Source organism: Kogia breviceps, chromosome 15 (assembly GCF_026419965.1).
Source record: "Kogia breviceps isolate mKogBre1 chromosome 15, mKogBre1 haplotype 1, whole genome shotgun sequence".
Taxonomy (NCBI): domain Eukaryota; kingdom Metazoa; phylum Chordata; class Mammalia; order Artiodactyla; family Physeteridae; genus Kogia; species Kogia breviceps.
In genome coordinates, this window is record NC_081324.1 from 41,129,852 (window position 1) to 41,148,893 (window position 19,042).

Here is a 19,042-nt window from a genome sequence, read left to right on the forward strand (position 1 = left end):
AATTAATTCCAACAAGTACCTCTCTCAATTAGACCAACTGAAAACAGCACTCAATGAAAAGCGTCTGGATTTAGTCAACAGAAAACGCATAATCTTCCATCAGGATAACTCAAGACCGCATGTTTCTTTGATGACCAGGCAAAAACTGTTACAGCTTGGCTGGGAAGTTCTGATTCATTTGCCGTATTCACCAGACACTGCACCTTCAGATTTCCATTTATTTCGGTCTTTACAGAATTCTCTTAATGGAAAAAATTTTCATTCCCTGGAAGACTGTAAAAGGCACCTGGAATAGTTCTTTGCTCAAAAAGAACGTTTTGGGAAGATGGAATTGTGAAGTTGCCTGAAAAATGGCAGAAGGTAGTGGAACAAAAGGGTGAATACATTGTTCAATAAAGTTCTTGGTGAAAATGAAAAATGTCTTTTATTTTTACTTAAAAACCAAAGGCACTTTTTGGCCAACCCAATACTTACTAAGAATCTGTGGATAATTTAGCAGTTTAATTTTCAAGTTTCATACAATTCTATTTTTAACCTCATAAATAAGATGTTATAAGTAAATAATGCCAAATAAGCATTTATTTAAAATTTGAAATTTCTTATAGCGTGGTTTTGTGACATTTTTATTATTTAACATCTCAAGCACTTATGCACTGACTGTCACTGTCATTAAATTGGAATTTAATTCAGCAGCACATCTCTCTCCACTAGAACGTAAGCCCCATGAGGGCAAGAATTTTTGTCTGTTTTGTTTACTGTTCTGTGTCCAGTGTGCTGAACTGTGCCTGGGACATGATAGATGATAACTAAATATTTTTGAATGATTGAATGAATATATAAATAAATAAAGGAACAGAGTAGACTCATAAATATGTGTTGATATGAATTATTTCCCTTCCTTTAAAAAAATCTAAATCTTCTTTATCATATTGTATTATTTATCTATAATTTAGCCACTCCACCAATGTTTTTCAAAACTCAGTTTAGCATAAGTTTATTTCGAGGTCGTTCCTCTCACACGTATAGCAACTTTAATCTTTCAGCACCTGGGAGTTTTTTCAATCTTCTTTCAGCTTACAGATATTCTAAAGACCTCAAATACATTTTACGTGAGTTTCCCAGCGCTATTTAGGTAGGAGGGTTAAGTATGGTTTTAAAAATAAAACCCAGCATTCAAAAGCAAAGTTATCTCTAGAATATGACAAATAAGTAAATAAATAAAAAGGAAATTCATAAAATATATTAAAATACTGGAACAGGAGACCTAGAAATCCGTTTCTTGAAGAAACGCTATAATCATATGCTACATTTCAATGCCTTGCTAAAATTGCACTTCACCGCAGCCACAAATTAATTGTTGTCATTACTCTCACCATTTCACAAAATGTTTTTTTCCCTCCATCTAAAGTCTGAGGAGAGTAATTGGGGAAAAATGCCACTTAACTGTTTCAGAGAAATCCAGCTGCTGGGAGCTGTATGTTGTCGTCTCTGGGGATTTGCATCAGGCCCTCTGTCAATGAGGGTAATGGATGGAGAGTGAAATCTGCAGTGGCAGGGGTTTCAGGTCCAGAAACCCCCCAGGCAATTGTGCTTCAGAGAAATGCTGGCGTGGTCTGCCAGGAGGCCTTATGTTTCTTTGTTCTTCAAGAATGTCCATTCTGTTCACCACTCATGAGCGCACATTCAGTTTTCTCTGATAATTAGGAGTGTGAATGAGTAAATATAGGATACAGAATATGTTCCTACTGAGATTCCATACAGGCCCATTCATAACTCATCTTCCTCCTTTTATTTTCCTTGTTGTTTTTTTCATTCTTTTGAGGATCTTGCAAGAGTAAACAAATTTTTGGACAAGTCACAAACATTACTATGTTACTTGAAAACAAATGTATGCCCTTAACGGTGATTATGACTTAGGAGCAGGGACCAGAGATCTACGTCACTGCCCCAAAGACCTTCATGGTAGGTGCAGATCTTCGTGGTTATCTCCAGAGAGTGATACTTTTTGATGCCAGGTCAGAATCATTCTAAACGCTGCATTGGCAACACACTCTTTATTCATCATAAGCTCTAGCCATCCCCAAGTGCAACACTTTTCTTTGACATATAAAAAGCTGTACATATTTAATTTATACAACTTGATGAGTCAGGAGATGAGTGTATACCTGCCAAGTGCAACCCTTTTGGTCCTGACCTCTGGAGGCCTCAGATTCCAGAAGTGGCTCCTAACTGGCTTTTCACATCAGGAGAGAGGGCTGTGTATTTAGAGAATAAAATGAAATCATCCAAAAGCCCAGAAACAGTCAAACAGTTAAATGGATTATAGTTCAGTTATGTGATGGATTATTTGGTAACTGCTAAAAAAAAAAAATCACGTTAAAATATTTACGGGCATGGAAAAATGATCACCTTAACAAATAAAGGGACAAAACCAAGATTCAAAAGTTCTGAATCTTGCATATCCAGTATGATGTCATTTGAGTAAAATGTTTCCATATGTTTTTATGCATAGAAAAGTAAATAAATAAAGTTGGAGAAAATATTTTAAAATGGTATTCCTGGGGGGTGGGGTGGGGAGAGTGAGAGAATGAGAGAGATTAAGGAATTGGCTCCCACAATTGTAGGATGATTGAGGGGGCTGGCAAGTCCGAAATCTGTAGGACAGGCCAGGAGGCTGAAGACGCAGATAAGCGTTGATGTTGCATTCTTGAGGAGAATTCCTTATTCTGTGGAAAAGCTCAGTCATTTTTGAGGCCCACCCACATTATGGAGGGTAATCTACTTTAATTACATCTTAAAAAATACCTTCACAGCAACATCTAGACTAGCGTTTGGCCAAGCAACTGGGCACCAGAGCCTAGCCAAGTTGATGCATAAAATTAACCATCACAGATTTCAATAGGCAGATTTTCCGGTTGGGTATTCCTCCTTTCCCTATGCAGTCCGTGTACTTTTCATGTACATTTGCATTTTCTTTCTTTCTTTTTTTTTTTGCGGTACGCGGGCCTCTCACCGCTGTGGCCTCTCCCGTTGCGGAGCACAGGCTCCGGACGCGCAGGCCCAGCGGCCATGGCCCACGGGCCCAGCCGCTCCGCGGCATGTGGGATCTTCCCGGACCAGGGCACGAACCCGTGTTCCCTGCATTGGCAGGCGGACTCTCAACCACTGTGCCACCAGAAGCCCTGCATTTTCTATGCAACAGTTACAGCTCAGGTGAGGTGAGATGATGGAGATGATCTTAACAGTACAGGTGAATTTCAGAATTCTTGCTTGGAGTGCCAGGATAGAAGCCCTATCTCCAGTGTGGAGCAGGTTGCAGATGGGACACCTGGAACCCATACCATGAAAGAAGTTTGTCTCAGGAAGGCTGACAACATGGAAAGCAGATCAGAGTGTGGAAATAAACTGCTCTTGAGATAGCCTTCAGGCCCTGAATTAAACCAGCCCTAACCTCTGTCCTTCCAATGGATTTCCAGTTACGCAAACTCTTATTATTTAGTTTTTCTGTTACTTGCAACCATGTTTCTGCTAATACACAGTCTTTGGCAATTTTTCAACAAATATGGATTCCTTTTATAATAAGACAGTAATTAGTATATTCATTGATTCTAAGACATAATTTTTTTTTCATTTTAAAATCTCTGGAATTGGAATGTGTCATGGCATGTCATAGTTTAGTAGAACTTTCTTTTGTAGTGTATATTAAAAAATGGTGTATCTTATATTCAATAATAATTTAGACTTGATGAAAAATATGATGTTTTACATTTGATAAAAGTTATTTTTAAGAAAGATGGAATGTAAATGCTCAGGACACTTGGAAGGATATGGCTCATACTCCTAGAACTATACAGTGAGCTGGATGTCCCTGTAGTTTTGGAATGGTTCAAGAAGAAATTAAAAAACCTAGAACTTGGTTTTGCTGTACTGCTTAAAACTGATATAAACTAGACTGATACAGAACACTTAGTTCCACATATTGGAAATAGGAGCAAATCTTTTCCTTTCGAAGGATCTGTAGATCACTGCTTGGAATGGCCTAGCAACAGATGACTTTTCAATGTCTATTTGTCTTTTTCTTGGACTCCATCATTTTTCGTTACTTTAGTTTCAAATGGTTTCAAAATCAACCCCACCAATTTTACTATTTCAGGCTCTTCCACACATGAGTATTAATAATAATAATATCATTCATTTTCTCCTCTATGTAGTATTTTTTAAAAACTTCGAAACATATTTTTGGATCTGTTATGTGATACGAATCCCATAATATTTATGTGAGTTAGGCAGGTTATTATGATCCTTTTAGTATTCAAGAGACTCACATGCTGTCATGGAGTAGTTAGTGGTAGAGGTGGACTTCCACTGGACTAGAAAGAAAGGGCTGAAATGAAATGAAGTTTTATTGCATGAAGTTATGATCTGTGTCATTAGCAAAGACAGAATACAATTGTAGAGTTTTTGAACCCTGGTTCAAGGTTATGGTCATCAATTCATGACCATCTTTCTGTTCACATATATATTCCTGTCACTAAAAATGGTCCTTGGTGACCTGAGGCCATTGTGATTCACTGGTGTTTAAAAAGCCCTATTTATTTTGCGCTCACATCATGCTGTAAATAATTCAACAATGCACTATCCTAGGAACTAAGGTCTTAAGCAGTATTATAATTTATTAGACTGATTTGAATTTTAAAAATGATTTGGAATGTGTCTTACGTTTACATTTTTCTAAAAGGGATCCAGTAGAAGTTAAAGATAGGGGAATGATAATAAATTAGACATTAGGAAGTAGTTAGAATGAATTCAGGGAAAAACCCCAGGTAACTACATTTTTCATTTCCAGTTGTTTTTATAAAACTCTGCTTTTATAAAACTTTACTTCCAATTGCTTTTATAAAACTGTGAATTACAGTCCCATCTCATTCAGCTACACTTATTATCTTTAGTTTAAATTATTTTTTCCCACATCCTCCTCTTCACTAGGCAATGCATTTCTGGAAGGCAGAGACTGAATCTTACTTTTCTCTCAGGTATATTCTTTCTAGCATACTGCCTAATGCTTCAAGACATGTTAGCTGGATGGCTGTGCAAGGAAAGATAAGGGATAGTCTTTATTTTCTTGGTGAAGTTAGTAGGTTCATCTGCTGAGAGTTAAGGAGTAGGATCAGACTTGGGAACTTGAAAGCATAAAAGAAAAATTTCTAAGTTTTAGTCACAGGATTTCCAAGCAACACGGAGATTCCAGATGAAGTTGGCAGCCACAGGATTTGGGCTTGGATTTGGGGTGGGGCAGATTGGGAATTCTCAACTGCCTGCTGCTTCCATTTTGTATAAGAGTGGCAGTGAATCAGACAAATGGAATATCTGGTTCTTTTAGCCTCATCTTCTGACTGATTTATGGCAGTGAACAGTAACCAACATTTTTAAAAGTTTAAGTATTTTACTTATCTTTTTTTGAGAAGCCCATTACGTAAAGCAAGTACAACCATTACTATTCAGAACTACCTAGAAAAACAGGGCAATGCAGTGCTTTGTTTCATTTCCCTGGACAATGCCCTGTAACCTTCTAGGAAATTCACTGAAATAAAGATTCCTTCTAATAAGGAAAGAAAATGTTTTAGCTAAGTCATTAAAGTAAAACAAAGAAAACAAATTTTAAAATCCCCACATACACCCCAAATCCTGAACATAAAACAGTTTTATTTATTTAAAGGAATTGATACTTTCCCCTCATATAATTGTAAAAATTCAGTTAATCAGGATAACAGACATAGACAATGACATTAATCTGATCATTTTAAGGAGGGGGAAGAGAAGTAAAGGAGATACAAAGTTCTCATGTGATTTAACTTGTGGATGGTTGAGGTGTAGAGAATGTCATTAACATGGCTGTTTATAGGGTTGATCACAGTTGCAGAGTCCAATTGGAGGTCCTTTTACTATCTCTGAGATTGTGGCCTGGAGAGGAAGACTATGAAAATAATTCCTTCCGAAAAGAATCAGGGAGTAGATAGAGGAAATTCAGACAAGAGGGTGAGAGAGTTGAAAATGCAAATCATTGAGAACTTGTAATTCAGGGGACTTGGGGGCTCTAGACTGCCCCCTTTTAAGATACAAAGTCCATAGTGGTTATAAACATGGTTTCACTGCATCCCACTCTTGAAAGGGTGAGTCTTTTGGTTGTCTTTGAGAGCAGGACAATTTATACTTGCTTTGATTTGTAAAACTTAATATTTGATTTATGAAAGTTGCAAATCCAAACCCCAGTTTTTCCTTCATTTTAAAATTTGAACTTATAAATATAATTATTTTGCTTATAAATCTAGTCTATTTTAAAAATTAATTTTAAGAAGTATATATAAATTTAATATATTTAATTTTTTTAAAGCAGTTAAATTATAAGAAAAAACACCTTCCCAGGCATTTAAATTATTCTTAAAATCTATTAAATTATATTTATAAACAGGATTCTAAACATATTAGTTATTCTGAATGTTACAATATTACTTATAAGTCCATAAATCTTTTATATATTTCTATTTAAAATTACAAGTCTAAATGAATTACCTAACTGCATGTTTAAAATAGGAATCACAAGATTCATTTGACTGATCCTTTATTCTCCATTATTACACTCAATGCCAATTACACATATGTTTTTTCTAACATTTAGCACAAGAATATTATATATTGAATTTACCTTTTCACCTTCTTCCCTTAATCTAAAAGTTTTTCCTGGGTGGGGTGGTGGTGGGTAGGGAACAAAGAGAAAAATTTCAAGCCAGTAAATTGAGGTTACTCTACTAAGACTTTCTTAGATGGACAAGGTTGCATATCTGATGTAATTTTGTTTGTATCATAGGATGTTTGTTGTCCTGAGACACTGCCAAGGCCTTGGGGCAGCGTGAGCCCTGTGTATAGTGGTTTTAACAGGTCCTGACAAGAGTAGTAGTATCTCAGCCCACTCAAGTCCCAATTCAGTTTATACAAAATCCAATTCTTCCTCCTTGCAGTTGCTTTACCAATTAATAGGAGTCAACTAATCTCTTTATCCCTTGAGTCTATTCTGAATTTGTCTCATATTTTTCTAACCTGATAGGGCCCAAACTTTTATAAATATTTAAATAATATCTGACTGGATTCTGCATATTCCTCATGGCTTTGCCTGGTTCTTTAGGTGCAACATTGAAGTCATATTAATGATGGATAAGACCATTTGATTTAATCTGGATGTCCGCCAAAGCAGACCCTGAGACTAGGATTGGAGTTTAAGTAGGATGTAAAGCAAACTGGGAAGGGAGACAGAGAATGAAGTCAACTATTAAGAAGTGTATCATCAATCCAGTTATCACTGTGGGCTACTGGAGTTTAATGCCAATGAGGAAACTCTGGGAATCAGTGTAGAACATGCATCTCAGAGTCAACTATTATAAGGGTGAGGGAGCTGGGGTATTTATACGCCAATACCTGTTCCTCATGGGTTGAATGCTGTTCCTGGAGGTCATTAATTCCCAGCACTTTAAGTCTACTGCACACAAGGGCAAAATGGCTTCAGTGGCCAAGAATGCTCTCAGGCAAAGGAATACAGGAGCTGAGTTGGTAGGAGCATGAGTCTGCCTGTCTTTTTCTTCCTTCAGAGCTTCAATTGCACTTAAAAACAACAAGCCAATTTCATCATTCTTAATTACTGTTACCCTCAAATCTTCTAAATGCTGGAGCTACTGCATCATCCAATACATCCTTTTCCATCTGTATCATGCCCCAGTTCATTCTTGCTGAGTGGCTTATTAATTGGGTTGCCACAGCATGTCTGGGATTGTTATCACTCCACTTACCACCAGAAATGGACCCCTCATTGTCTTTTGGCTGGTGAGTCATTCAGTTCTAGAGTCCCAGCTGAGGATCTGCTTCTCAGGACCTCTTATCTCACTAACTGTCTTAATTTAAGCTTTCACAGAAGTAGACTATTAGAAAAAGATTGAGTGCAAAAAGTTTATTTGGGAGGTGAAGCAAACCTCAGGAGGAGAATTCGGCAGTAAGACAGGGAGGAACGACAGCCAGTAAAAAGGTACATTGTCCGGCCAGGTACCACTGTGGGCTACTGGGTGCAATCCCACCCGGGGGGGGCAGTCCTTTGGGAGCTTATGTAGAACACACACTTCCGTGTTATCTGCTCCCCTCCAGGGTAAGGGATTTGGAGTATTTATTTACTAACTCCCTTCCACTTTAGTGGAGAGCTCCTGTAGAGGGAGGCTAATTCCTTGGCATTTTTGACCTGCTGCATAGTGGCTAGAAAAAGCCCTTAGGGAAAGGAACACAGGTGATGGACACATGCACAAAGTGGTAAGGTCGAGGGATATTAATGGGGTACTCACTAGCATCCCTTATGCTATTTTTCCCCACTTAAGATATTTGCTCTAATTTAATGTTAGGTATTTATATAAAATAAGAATATTTAAAGATCAAAAAAACTAATTAAAATTTCCCAAATTGCCAAACCTTTAAAAATAACTATGAGGGATTTTCAGAGTTCTGGATAGTAAGTGTGAATTTGCAGGAGAGGACAGATTTGCTAAGCTGAGTTATTAAAGCTAAGTTATTTATTTTTACTTCTACTAATAAGACTCCCAGATATAGATGTAAAGGAATAGAATAAACATGTTTTTGGAGCACTAGAGAAAGGAAAGAATATGAGTCATGTGTATATAGACAGACAGCGATTTGTTCAGAGAGGCATTAGCACTGCTGGGCATTAATACACCTATTTTAGAATAAGTAAATAAACTAGCACTGAGGGTTGAGACCCTTCTGGTACCATGTGATTGTAACAATGGAAATAGGAGAGTTTTATTTTAATATTTAGCATTATTGAATTAAGGTTTTTTTTAAGGAACATGTTTGGTAGAGATTAAAGGAAATTATTACTGATAATACATGAACCACGGCTGGTCTTCTGTTAAGGTGATGAAACCATAATGAAACTTCTGGTTATCTAAAATTTTGTAAACACCAAAGTTGAAAGTGAGGAACATAATATCAATTGTCAATAAAACTTTTTAAAACAAAATTTTATGTCCAAGCCACTTTCTAATTACATACATATTCTGAAGATATCATAAGGAAGTGTAATTAATTGCAGTTAGGTATTTGGATAAAGTAATAGCCATAACAATACAAATAATTTTTTCTGTGTGTAGGAAAAGCAGAACTCGTTCTTCTGATTTCCAAAATCACTTAGCTATGTTCACTATTACATGTCAAGCATTAGGTTTTTAATTTACTGAAATCTATAATGTCATTTGGCATCTATTCTTCTGGGCACTATGGATAATAGAAAGTCAAGTTCCATAGTTGCTGCCTACAGGATGCTTATGGACCAATATGAGATAAAACTCAACTCAGTTAGTTATAAAACAATGGGGATCCTTCAGACCTTTGTAGAGAGAAGAGGCTTCCTATGACTTCAACGATGGGGCTAGTGACTCTACCACAAAACTAGGTCCTAAATGAAACTACTGGGTGCTGAAAGAAATTATAGGCCACACATGGTTATAAGAGTGAACGGGAACCCCTGAGAAGAGTTTCTGAGTGGTCCTGTAAAATATGAAGGCTGCTAGAAAGATTCATCCCAAATGGTCCTCTTAGGCAGGCAGTGCTCCTATTTGGAAGAAAGCTGGTCTCCTCTTCACAGCTTCTCTACGTGGCCGCAGGTATGGGGTGGAGATCCCTATGAACACTTGATACACTGAGTATATTTTGGCAAAATAAATTCTAGGAAAGGAGTTGAGTTTCTGTTAGATCCTTGGTCTGCATGATCCAATTTATATGAGCCATTAGCTGTGATTACAGTTGATTGTCCTGGCCTAGTTGCCTAATAGTCAGTAAATAGAGCTGCTTCATTATCTACTTTGTGGAATCACTGGAGAGTCAGTAGTCCTGTCCAGCTCTGTGTGTCATGGTATTAAGTAGGCAGGCAGCCAGCCTGGAGGAACTTCTCTGCACTGTCACCACAGCCTCCCTAAACCCTCTCCTGAATGGAAGGTGGGTCTGAGGCTTACCCACTCTGTCATCTTCCATAGAACTGCTTAGAAAGTGGGAAGCAAATGAGTCCTGTGTAATATGCTTTCAAAAGAGCAATAAACAAAACTCAACCTGATCCGGCGGAAAAGCTAACATTTCTTTCAGTTACCTTGCTTGGTGTGAATTTTTTTTAAGGCAGAAACAAAACCAAGACCATAATATGTATTTGTGCCTTGACTAACTGTTAGAAGAAAATGGGTCAATCAGCACATTAAGGGCAGGAGAGAGACAAACTGATTGTTGAGTCTGTTATTCAGAGTAGAATAAATTGGTTGGAGTGAAAAAAAGTACTGAATGTAGGACAACACAACAGTCACTGATAAAGAGAATCAATAAGTATTTATATTTTAAAAGTAATTTGTCTTAAGCTTTTTTTTTTAAGGAAAAACATTTTATTTAAACATGAGGTTCTACAAGCTCAATACCATATTTTTAGATTGGAAAGGGATCTGATTTGCAAGGTAACCTGATAGACATTCTTTAATATGCTGTATTTTCGTGCCAGACAGCAATAGCAGCCCCTGGACTTATTCATCCAAACCCCAAACTTTGAAGGGTAGTGAATTCACTTAAGGAAAATAAAAGGCTTTATCCATATATCTTTCAATAATCTCCAGAGTTGGTCTGCTTGAGTGGCTGGTAGCTCTGCAGAAGTGTTCTTGAGGTCAGTTGAGATCATAGGTAATCTTCCTTGAAGCGATGAAAGATCATTTTATAAAACCAGCCCATATTTTGGAACAGCTAATTATTTTTGCTTAAGAGAAGGTGGCAATGAAGAAATTTTACAAGGTATGAGGAAAAGTACAATGTGACAATACTCTGCTGTCTTTTCATATTGTATGCATATTTCAGTGCATCTGTCATTTGGAATGTGGTCTTCTCCAGGTCAAAGATCAAAAGCTTTAAATATGTGTGACTCAGCATCTTACATACTCATGGCTTTTAATGTTGATTTAAAATAAACACTTATACAATATAAGGCATGTATGACAGACTTTCTTGTGTATAAAGCATTATATTAATTAAAGGTCATAGCCACATCATTCTGTACTTTAGGAATTTAGATAATGATTCTCCTCTCGTTTCTTTTGTCTGCTACCACTTTTAATGTAGTCCGGTGATAAATGTTTAAGAATATGTGCTTGCAGTGTTATGATAAAAATGACTATCAAATGTGAATACACTCCACACATCCTTCATATTCCATCACTCATTATTGGAGGAAAAAATGTGAATAGTTTATTGGTAAAAAGTTCGAATTAATCTGCTGACAACTTAAATCATGCTTAATGGTTCCTAAGGATGTGGGGTTTTGGGGAAAAAAAGGCATGCTCTTTGTTAATAAGAAGAGTGACTCCCTGAAGGACCAAGAAAATAATTTCACCTCCTACAGAAAAAGTCAGCACATAATTATCAAATCTGTTTCCTCGCAGTGTAATTATCTCAGGTAAACATTTCTTCTTTCGTTATATTTATAATCGTTTGGCAACTCTAAATGTACCAGTTTTATGTGGATTCATCCACAGATATGTAATAAAGTAATATAGTTTGTTTAAAATTCTTTCTTAGGGCGCCTTCAAGATGGAGGAGGAGTAAGACGTGGAGATCACCTTCCTCTCCACAAATACATCAGAAATACATCTACATGTGGAACAACTCCTACAGAACACCTATTGAATGCTGGCAGAAGACCTCAGACTTCCCAAAATACGCCCTCAGGAGACCTACACGCAGAGGCAGGGCCAAATCCAAAGCTGAACCCCAGGAGCTGTGCGAACAAAGAAGAGAAAGAGAAATTTCTCCTAGCAGCCTCAGGAGCAGCGAGTTAAATCTCCATAATCAACTTAATGTACCCTGCATCTGTGGAATACCTGAATAGACAACGAATCATCCCAAAATTGAGGTGGTGGACTTTGGGAGCAACTGTAGACTAGGAGTTTGCTTTCTGCATCTAATTTGTTTCTGGTTTTATGTTTATCTTAGTTTAGTATTTAAAGCTTATTATCATTGGTAGATTTGTTTATTGATTTGGTTGCTCTCTTCCCTTTTTATCTTTATATATATATATATTTTTTCCTTTTTCTCTTTTTGTGAGTGTGTATGTGTATGCTTCTTTGTGTGATTTTGTCTGTATAGCTTTGCTTTTGCCATTTGCCTAGGGTTCTGTTTGTCCATTTTTTTCTTTTTGTATAGCTTTTAGCTCTTGTTATCATTGGTGGATTTGTTTTTTGGTTTGGTTTCTCTCTTCTTTCTTTTGCTCTTTTTTAAAATAGAAAAAATTAATAATTTTTTCTATTTTAATTATTTTATTTTATTTTATTTTCTTCCTTCCTTCCTTCCTTCTTTCCTCCCTTCTTCCTTTCTTTCTTCTTTCTTTCTTCTTTCTTTCTTTCTTTCTTTCTTTCTTTCTTTCTTTCTTTCTTTCTTTCTTTCTTTCTTTCTTTCTTCTTTCTTTCTTTCTTTCTTTCTTTCTTTCTTTCTTTCTTTCTTTCTTTCTTTCTTTCTTTCTTTCTTTCTTTCTTTCTTTCTTTCTTTCTTTCTTTCTTTCTTTCTTTTTCTTTCCTCCCTTTTCTTCTGAGCCATGTGGCTGACAGGGTCTCAGTGCTCTGGCCGGGTGTCAGGCCTGAGCCTCTGAGGTGGAGACCCGAGTTCAGGACATTGGTCCACCAGAGACCTCCTGGCCCCACATAATATCAAATGGCAAAAGCTCTCCCAGAGATCTCCACCTCAACACTAAGACCCAGCTCCACTCAACAACCAGCAAGCTACAGTACTGGACACCCTATGCCAAACAACTAGCAAGACAGGAACACAACCCCACCCATTAGCAGACAGGCTGCCTAAAATCATAATAAGGTCACAGACACCCCAAAACACACCACTGGATGTGGTCCTGCCCACCAGAAAGACAAGATCCAGCTTCATCCACCAGAACACAGGCACCAGTTCCCTCCACCAGGAAGCCTACACAACCCACTGAACCAACCTTAGCTACTGGGAGCAGACACAAAATACAATGGGAACTACAAACCTGCAGCCTGCAAAACGGAGACCCCAAACACAGTAAGTTAAGCAAAATGAGAATACAGAGAAATACACAGCAGATGAAGGAGCAAGGTAAAAACCCACCAGACCAAACAAATGAAGAGGAAATAGGCAGTCTACCTGAAAAAGAATTCAGAGTAATGATAGTGAAGATGATCCAAAATCTTGGAAGCAGAATGGAGAAAACACAAGAAACGTTTAACAAGGACCTAGAAGAACTAAAGAGCAAACAAACAATGATGAACAACACAATAAATGATATAAAAAATTCTCTAGAAGGAATCAATAGCAGAATAACTGAGGCAGAAGAATGGATAAGTGACCTGGAAGATAAATTAGTGGAAATAACTACTGCAGAGCAGAATAAAGAAAAAAGAATGAAAAGAATTGAGGACAATCTCAGAGACCTCTGGGACAACATTAAATGCACCAATATTTGAAATACAGGGGTCCCAGAAGAAGAAGAGAAAAAGAAAGGGACTGACTGAGAAAATATTTGAAGAGATTATCATTGAAAACTTCCCTAATATGGGTAAGGAAATGTCAGTCAAGTCTGGGAAACTCAGAGTCCCATATAGGATAAATCCAAGGAGAAACACGCCAAGACACATACTAATCAAACTATCAAATACAGAGAAAAAATATTAAAAGCAGCAAGGGAAAAGCAACAATTAACATACAAGGGAATCCCCATAAGGTTAACAGCTGATCTTTCAGCAGAAACTTTGCAAGCCAGAAGGGTGTGGCAGACCATATTTAAAGTGATGAGAGGGAAAAACATACAACAAAAATACTCTACCCAGCAAGGATCTCATTCAGATTTGACAGAGAAATTAAAACCTTTACAGACAGGCAAAAGCTAAGAAAATTCAGCACCACCAAACCAGCTCTACAACAAATGCTAAAGGAACTTCTCCAGGCAGGAAACACAAGAGAAGGAAAAGATTACAATAACAAACCCAAAACAATTAAGAAATGGTAATAGGAACATACATTTTGATAACTACCTTAAATATAAATGGATTAAATGCTCTAACCAAAAGACAAAGACTGGTTGAATGGATACAAAACAAGACCCATACATATGCTGTCTACAAGATACCTACTTCAGACATAGGGACACATACATACTGAAAGTGAGGGGATGGAAAAAGATATTCCATGCAAATGGAAATCAAAAGAAAGCTGGAGTGGGCACTCCAGCCCCACTCCACTGTGCTAGAGCCACACTCCTGGAAGTGCAGTGGGGTCACGCATAGGATCTCCTGGAGCAGTTGGTCAGCATCGGTTCACAGCATGTGGCTCAGCACATGGCCGAGTGTCTGGCACCAGGCACCCTGGAGACAGCCTGACTCGGTTGCTAAGTCATCCCTGACTATTGCCGATGTGTTCCTCACGGCTAGCGAGAGCCTAGCCCTGGCGCTCCCGGAGCCCCCTCAGAGGTTCATCAGCTCCTTCCCCAACTGCAGCACCAATTACAACAAGGCCTGGAAACTAGACGCGCACCTATGCAAGCACACGGGGGAGACACCGTTTGTTTGTGACCATGAAGGGTGTGCCAAGGCCTTCATCAGGGACTACCACCTCAGCCACCATGCCCTGTTCACACCAGAGAAAAGTGTTTTGTTTGTACAGCTAGTGGCTGTGATCAAAAATTCAACACAAAATCAAACTTGAAGAAACATTTTGAAAGCAAACATGAAAACCAGCAAAAACAATATGCATGCAGTTTTAAGGTTGTAAGAAGACCTTTAAGAAGCATCAGCAGCTGAAAATCCATCAGTACCAGCACACCAACAAACCACTGTTCAGGTGTACTCACAAAGGATGTGGAAAAAACTTTGCTTCCCCCAGCAGTCTGAAGTGACAAGGGAAGGTCCACGAGGGCTATATATGTCAAAAAGAATGTTCTTTTGTGGAAAAAACAGAGCTTCTGGAACATGTGAGAGAAACCCATAAGGAGGACATAACATGTGACGTGTGTGCCAGAAAATATTTAAACTTAAGGATTTCCTGAAGCAGCACATGAGAATTCATGGCCCAGAGAGGGATGTGTGTTGGTGCCCTAGAGAAGGCTGCGGCTGCACCCAAACCACCGTGTTCAACCTCCAGAGCCATATCCTCTCCTCTCGTTCCACGAGGAGTAGCGCCTGTTAGTGTGTGAGCACACTGGCTGTGGCAAGACATCTGCCATGAAGCAGAGCCTCAGCAGGCAGGCTGCTGTGCATGTCCCTGATGAGAAGAAAATGAAGCTCAAAGTGAGACCATCTTGTGAAAAATGGAGTCTGGCCTCTCAGCTCAGTGGGTACACCCCTCCTAAAAGGACACAGGACCAGGGTGTGTCTTTGCCCAGAAATGGGGAGTTGCTGAACTGCACTGAGAGCAAGGTGCACTCTGCCATGGTGATGCCGGCCTCAGCTACACACCAGACTGCTTTGTTTGAAGGACTGCAGACCAGACAGCTCAGTTATTTTCTCTCAGAAGCAGGTTTTTATTAAAATCATTGGTGCAGAGCATTGGGAAAAAAAAAGTAGAGTGGCAATTCTCATATCAGACAAAATAGACTTCAAAATGAAGACTATTATAAGAGACAAAAAAGGAAACTACATAATGATCAAGGGATAAATCCAAGAAGAAGATATAACAATTGTAAATATTTATGCACCCAACATAGGAGCACCTAAATACATAAGGTAAATGCTAACAGCCATAAAAGGGGAAATCGACAGTAACACAATTGTAGTAGGGGACTTTAACATCCCACTTTCACCAATGGACAGATCATCCTAAATGAAAATAAATAAGGAAACACAAGCTTTATATGATACATTAAACAAGATGGACTTAATTGATATTTATAGGACATTCCATCCAAAAACAACAGAATACACTTTCTTCTCAAGTGCTCATGGAACATTCTCCAGGATAGATCATATCTTGGGTCACATATCAAGCCTTGGTTAATTTAAGAACATTGAAATCATATCAAGTATCTTTTCTGATCACAATGCTATGAGATTAGAAATCAGTTACAGGGAAAAAAACACAAACACATGGAGGCTAAACAATATGCTACTAAACAACCAAGAGATCACTGAAGGAGTCAAAGAGGAAATCAAAAAATACCTAGAAACAAATGACAATGAAAACACGATGACCCCAAACCTATGGGATGCAGCAAAAGCAGTTCTAAGAGGGAAATTTATAGCAATACAATCCTACCTCAAGAAACAAGAAACATCTCAAATAAACAACCTAACCTTACACCTAAAGCAATTAGGGAAAGAAGAACAAAAACCCCCAAAGTTAGCAGAAGGAAAGAAATCATAAAGATCAGATCAGAAATAAATGAAAAAGAAATGAAGGAAACAATAGCTAAGATCAATAAAACTAAAAGCTGGTTCTTTGAGAAGACAAACAAAATTGATAAACCATTAGCTAGACTCACCAAGAAAAAGAAGGAGAAGACTCAGGTCAATAGAATTAGAAATGAAAGAGAAGTAACAACTGACACTGCAGCAATACAAAGGATCATGAGAGATTACGACAAGCAACTATATGCCAATAAAATGGACAACCTGGAGGAAATGGACAAATTTTTTGAAAAGCACAACCTTCAGAGATTGAACCAGGAAGAAATAGAAAATATAAACAGACCAATCACAAGCACTGAAATTGAAACTGTGATTTAAAATCTTCCAACAAACAAAAGCCCAGGACTAGATGGCTTCACAGGCGAATTATATCAAATATTTAGAGAAGAGCTAACACCTATCCTTCTCAAACTCTTCCAAAAGATAGCAGAGGGAGGGACACTCCCAAACTCATTCTACAAGGCCACTATCATCCTGATACCAAAACCAGACAAAGATGCCACAAAAAAAGGAAACAACCAGCCAATACCTCTGATGAACATAGATGCAAAAATCCTCAACAAAATACTAGCAAACAGAATCCAAAGCACATTAAAAGGATCATACAGCATGATCAAGTGGGGTTTATCCCAGGAATGCAAGGATTCTTCAATATACACAAATCAATCAATGTGATAAACCATATTAACAAATTGCAGGAGAAAAACCATATGATGAAAGAAATTAAAGATGATACAAATAGATGGAGATATATACCATGTTCTTGGATTGGAAGAATCAATATTGTGAAAATGACTATACTATCCAAAGCAATCTACATATTCAATACAATCCCTATCAAACTACCACTGGCAATTTTCACAGAACTAGAACAAAAAATTTCACAATTTGTATGGAAACACAAAAGACCTTGAAGAGCCAAAGCAATCTTGAGAACGAAAAATGGAGCTGAAGGAATCAGGCTACCTGACTTCAGACTATACTACAAAGCTACAGTAATCAAGACAGTATGGTACTGTCACAAAAACAGAAATATAGATCAATGGAACAGGATAGAAAGCCCAGGGATAAACCCACACACCTATGCTCACCTTATCTTTGATGAACGAGGCAAGAATATACAGTGGGGAAAAGACAGCCTCTTCAGTAAGTGGTGCTGGGAAAAGTGTACAGCTACATGTAAAAGAAAGAAATTAGACACTCCCTAACACCATACACAAAAATAAACTCAAAATGGATTCAAGACCTGAATGTAAGGCCAGACACTATAAAACTCTTAGAGTAAAACATAGGCAGAGCACTCTATGACAAATCACAGCAAGATCCTTTTTGACCCACCTCCCAGGGAAATGGAAATAAAAAGAAAAAGAAACAAATGTTACCTAATGAAACTTAAAAGCTTTTGCACAGCAAAGGAAACCATAAACAAGATGAAGAGACAGCCCTCAGAATGGGCGAAAATATTTGCAAATGAAGCAACTGACAAAGAACTAATCTCCAAAACATACAAGCAGCTCATGCAGCTCAATATCAAAAAGACAAGCAACCCTATCCAAAAATGGGCAAAAGACCTAAATAGACATTTCTCCAAAGAAGATATACAGATTACCAAGAAACACATGAAAGGATGCTCCACATCACTAATCATTAGAGAAATGCAAATCAAAACTACAATGAGGCCATTATCCAGTCAGAATGGCTATTATCCAAAAATCTACAAACAATAAATGCTGTAGAGGGTGTGGAGAAAAGGGAACCCTCTTGCACTGTTGGTGAGAATGTAAATTGATACAGCCACTATGGAGAGCAGTATGGAGGTTCCTCAAAAAACTAAAAATGGAACTACCATACGACACAGCAACCCCACTACTGGGCATATACCCTGAGAAAACCATAATTAAAAAAGAGTCATGTACCACATGTTCATTGCAGCCCTATTTACAATAGCCAGGACATGGAACCAACCTAAGTGTCCATTGACAGATGAATGGATAAAGAAGATGTGACACATATATACAATGGAATATTACTCAGCCATAAAAAATGAAATTGAGTTATTTGTAGTGAGGTGGATGGACCTACAGACTGTCATACAGAGTGAAGTAAGTCAGAAAGAGAAAAACAAATACCATATGCTAACACATATATATGGAATCTGAAGAAAAAAAAACGTTCTGAAGAACCTAGGGGCAGGACAGGAGTAAAGATGCAGACATAGTGAATGGACTTGAGGACATGGGGAGAGGGAAGGGTAAGCTGGGATGAAGTGAGAGAGTGGCATGGACATATATACACTATGAAATGTAAAAGATAGCTAGTGGTTAGTAGCCACATAGCACAGGGAGAAGAGCTTGGTGCTTTGTGTCCACCTAGAGAGGTGGGATAGGGAGGGCGGGAGGGAGACGCCAGAGGGAGGAGATATGGTGTTAGGTGTATGTATAGCTGATTCACTTTGTTATACAGCAGAAACTAACACACCATTGTAAATTATACTCCAATAAACATGTTAAAAAAATGAAAATAAAATAAAATTCTTTTAA

The 19,042-nt window shown here is 37.9% G+C and overlaps 1 pseudogene; it reads left to right on the forward strand.

Annotated features, from left to right (window-relative positions):
• The first annotated feature begins 14,424 nt into the window (after nt 1-14,424).
• Nucleotides 14,425-15,626, forward strand: LOC131742149 (transcription factor IIIA pseudogene; annotated as a pseudogene).
• Nucleotides 15,627-19,042: the final 3,416 nt, after the last annotated feature.